The 4694-nt window shown below is 41.6% G+C and overlaps 1 pseudogene; it reads left to right on the plus strand.

Annotated features, from left to right (window-relative positions):
- Positions 1 to 4694, plus strand: part of LOC101659469 — a 58383-nt pseudogene continuing 53689 nt past the window's right edge.

Below are 4694 nucleotides of genomic sequence, written 5' to 3' on the forward strand. Positions count from 1 at the left end.
ATGACTGAAGAGGAGCTGATTTCTCAGAGAGAAGTCGACCAGGGTGACGGAACTCAGGTGAAGCATGTGGGCATGGAGCCTTCGGTATCTTCATTCACTGATGGCGCATGACTCCAGGTCAGCAGAAACAGCTGCAAAAATCTTTTCATGATCAGAACTTGGAATGTGCTAAATATGAATAAAGGAAAATTGGAAGTAGTAAAAAATGATACAGAAAATGTGAAGATCAAGATCCTAGGCATTAGTGAGCTGAAGTGGACTGGCATTGGCCATTTTGAATAAAAAATCATATGATTTACTATGTCGTGAATAACACAATCAAGAGGAGCAGTGTGGCATTCATTGTAAGAAAGGATCTTGTAAATCCATCATAAAGTACAGTCCTGTTTGTGATAGGATTATATCTATCTGCCTCCAAGAAAATGCAATCAATACACCTATTAACACAAAAGCTAATGATGCCAACAAGTTCAGTCAGAAATTGATCAAATATGTAATCAAGATGCATTGGTGATTAGAATGCAAAAGTTGGAAACAAAGAGGAAGGAAAAGTAGTTGGAAAATATGGACTTGGTGATAGAAAGGAAGCTGGAGATTTATGGAAAGCAGAAAGATTTCTCCCAAGTTGTTTCCCCCAAATATATGCCAAACTTAACTGCTTGCTACACATGGCGAATGACTATACAGTTGGAGGTCGATGAAAGTGGGTCAGAGATTATTCTCCCTACGGGTTATCAGTCATCCAGAGCAAGCAGTCACCACTGTTTATCCCACAACAAGTAGGGCCCACTCCTTTCTGATAAAGATAGTAGTTGACTATTTCCTTGTAGGAGACCCCAAAGAGGTCAAGCCCACCCAAGGGTGACCAAGGGTAGACTGCCATCATGAATCTAGGGTCTGCCCATCTTGTCACATGTATACCCCTAGTCCCTCCCCTTCCTATATATGTACATGCCTAGCTTATCCTCTTTCTGTTACCCCTATGCCCATTGTATATCCCCCTCTTAGTGCTTGTATGCCTATTGTACTGCCCCTTCCAGTGACCTGTGGTTACCTGTAACCACGCCCCCTAAGTAGATATAACCCTTGGTTAGCAATAAAGTTGGCCGCTGGCTCTCTCCGGGTCTCTGCCCCACTTCACCTCTGGCTCTCTTCCCTGCCCTCGGCCCACGCTGTGCGCAGACCCGACTGGTAAGATCATGGGCACCCAGGAGGTGAGCATGCTACCATGAAATGTGTCTGATTGCATTATCTCAATCTCTCTTCTATCTCTCATGCTCTCTATGACTTTACTATAATCTTTATATATCTCAACTGTACAATTGCGCTTACTGAACCTGTTTTCAGTTGTGGGGGACTGGCCTTTGCCCCGACAGAGATTGCATGATTTAATTTTGCAAAACCAATGACTTGTTCGTAGCAAATACTCTTTTATAACAACACAAAAGGCAACTATAACATGGACTTCCCCAGATGGAATACCCAGAAATCAAATGGACTATAACTGTGGGAAGACACATGGAGAAGTTCAATATCAGCAACTAAAACCAGACCAGGGGCCGACTGTGGTCCAGTCCAGCAATTGCACATATGTAAGTTCTGTTTTAAACTTAAGAAAATTAAAACAAGGTCACAAGAGCCATAGCACAATCTTGAGTCTACCCCACCTGAATTTGGAGACCATTTCAAGAACATATTTGAAACTTTGAACACTAATGGCAGAAGACACATGATAATCTGTGGGAAGACATCAAGACCACCATTCATGAACCAAGCAAAAGGTCATTAAAAAGACAGGAAAGAAAAGGTCAAAGTTGATGTCACAAAAGACTCTGAAACTTGCCCTTGATCGTAGAGTAGCGAAAGCAGATGGAAGGATGGATGATGTCAGAGCCGAATAGAAAATTACAAAGGGCAGCTTGAGAAGACAAAGCCATACATTAGAATTAAATGTGCAAGGACCTAGAATTAGAAACCGAAAGGTAAGAACATGCCCAGCATATCTGAAAATGAAAGAACTCAAGAAAAACACGAAGCCTCCAGTTCCCATCGTGAAAGATTCTGTAGACAAAGTACTGAAGGATGCAGGAAGCAGCAAGGGAAAATGGAATGAGAATGAGTCAGCAGTCCACACGTTCAGGGCCAAATGACTTGAAGAGATCTCTATTTGTGCCCATAGCAAAGACAAGGAACCCATCAGAATGCTCCAACTATAGAATGCTCTCTGTGATATCACATGCAAACAAAATTTTGATTAAGATCATCCAACAGCGATTGCAGCAGTACATTGACAGGGAGCTTCCAGAGGTCCAGGCTGTATTCAGAAGAGGACGTGGAACAAGGGATATATTGCTGATGTCAGATGGATCTTGGTTGAAAGCAGAGAAGCCCAAAAAGCTATTTACTTGTGTTTCAATGATTATTCAAAGGCATTTGACTGTGTGGACCATAATAAACTGTGGAAAACTTTAAGACTTCCTGGAATTCCGGAACACTTCATTGTGCTCATGTGGAATTTGTACAAGGATCAAGAGGCAGTTGTATGAACAGAAAAAGGGCCTACTGCATGGTGTAAAATCAGGAAAAGTGTGTGTTGGGGTTGTATCCTCTCACTATACTTGTTCAGTTTGTATGCTGAGCAAATCCTCAGAGAAGTTGGATTATATGAAGAAGAGTGTGGCATCAGGATTGGAGGAAGAGTTATTAACCATCTGCGATATGCAGAGGAGACGACCTTGCTTGCTCCTGAAAGTGAGGAGGAATTGAAGCATTTGATGATGAAGATCAAGGACTGTAGTAGTCTTCAGTATGGATTACAACTCACTGTAAAGAAGACCAGAATTCTCATAACTGGATCATTAGGAAACATCATAATAAATGGAAGAAAAAGCTGAAGTTGTGGAGAATTTTTGTCTTGCCTGGATCCACAATCACTGCTCATGGAAGCAGCAGTCAAGAGATGAAAAGACATATTGCAATAGGTAAATCTGCTGCCCAAGCCTTCTTTAGAGGATCGAATAGGTTACTTTGAGGACTAAGGCGCACCTGACCCGAGCCATGATATTCTCCACTGTATCATATGCATGTGATAGTTGAACATTTACTCAGGAAGGCCACAGAAGAACAGATGCATTTGAATTGTGATGCTGGAGAAGACTATTGGAAGTGCTGTCAATTGCTAAAAGGGCAAACCGATCTGTGGTAGAAGAAGTGAGGCTAGAGTGCGCTGTAGCGTCAAAGATGGCAAGACTTCATCTTACATATTTTGGATATTTTCTCAGGAGAGACCAGGCCTGCAGAAGGACGTCATGTTTGGTAAAGTGGAAGAGTGGCGAAAAGACGAAGACTCTAAATGAAATGGACCGACACAGTGGCTGCAGCACTTGGCTCGGCATAGCAGCAATTGTGAGGGTGGCATAGACCATGCAGGGCTTTGCTGTGTCGTGCAGGGCTTTGCTGTGTTGTGCAGGGCTTTGCTGTGTTGTGCAGGGTTTTGCTGTGTTGTGCAGGGCTTTGCTGTGTTGTGCAGGATTTTGTTGTGCTGTGCAGTGTTTTGTTGTGCTGTGAAGTGTTTTGTTGTGCTGTGCAGTGTTTTGTTGTGTCGTGCAGGGTTTTGCTGTGTTGTGCAGGGTTTTGTTGTGTTGTGCAGGGTTTTGTCGTGTTCTGTATTGGGTCCCCATGGGATCAGAGCCCACTTGATTGCACTTCCCAGCAGCAAATGCTCCTCTGGATGTGAGTCCACACATTTCAGGGATGAAAATAATATTTCTATCAATTTCAAGGAGCTCACGCAAAATTCCCGAAATAAGTTTTGCCAATTTATTGAAATTTTTAGGACCAATATTGTATATATGAAATATTAGTTTAATTTGAGAAGTGATTCCAAATTAAACAATTATAAGAAAAATGTTATGCCTTAGGTTACCGACCTTTCAAAGTACAAAGAATAAAAAGAATTGCAAGTCCAAATTTTGTAGACAAAGAGACTGAATTTGTCTTTGCAGGAATTGCTGAGGTCAAATCGTGGTTGTAAGTAATGTTCTTAAACACTGCCACCTCGTGGACATGCGGTACAAGTGCTGTTCGCAATTTCAGGGCTCTCAAAATTTTCTGTACATCCATTTGACTTTATACATTTTTTTCCAATTATTACCTTCAAATCAGCCATCACTATAGGCCAATGTAACAGGAAACTGTAAGCATTACAAGTTTTTGTGTTTTCATTACATGAAGAGTTGGATAGAGACAGATGTAGCTCAGCCAGAACTCTGCTACTTGCTACCTTTGTAATTTTAAGTAACTAACTTATCCTCTAACAGTTCACTAATATATAAACGGTAGCATTCTGAAAATTGGAGATACTGCATGTAAACTTAAAGCACTCGTACCAAAAAACCCCACAAACAAACCCTTTGCCATTGAGCCCATTTACATTCACACTGACCCTTTAGAAGAGGATAGAACTGTCCCATTGGTCTTCCAAGACTGGAAATCTTCATGGAATCAGTCTATTGGAAATAGGGAAGGACACAAACACAGAGGAGGCACAAGTTGACAAGTGGGATATACTAAAGATAAAACATCTGTGTACATCGAAAGAATTCGCCAAGAGAGGAGTAAGAGAGTCCACGGACTGGGAAAACATCTCGAGCAATGACACATCAGACAAAGGCTTTATCACTGAAATCTACAAT

This window comes from Echinops telfairi, unplaced genomic scaffold (assembly GCF_000313985.2).
Source record: "Echinops telfairi isolate 266 unplaced genomic scaffold, ASM31398v2 ScPeMD7_21;HRSCAF=78, whole genome shotgun sequence".
Classification (NCBI taxonomy): Eukaryota; Metazoa; Chordata; class Mammalia; order Afrosoricida; family Tenrecidae; genus Echinops; species Echinops telfairi.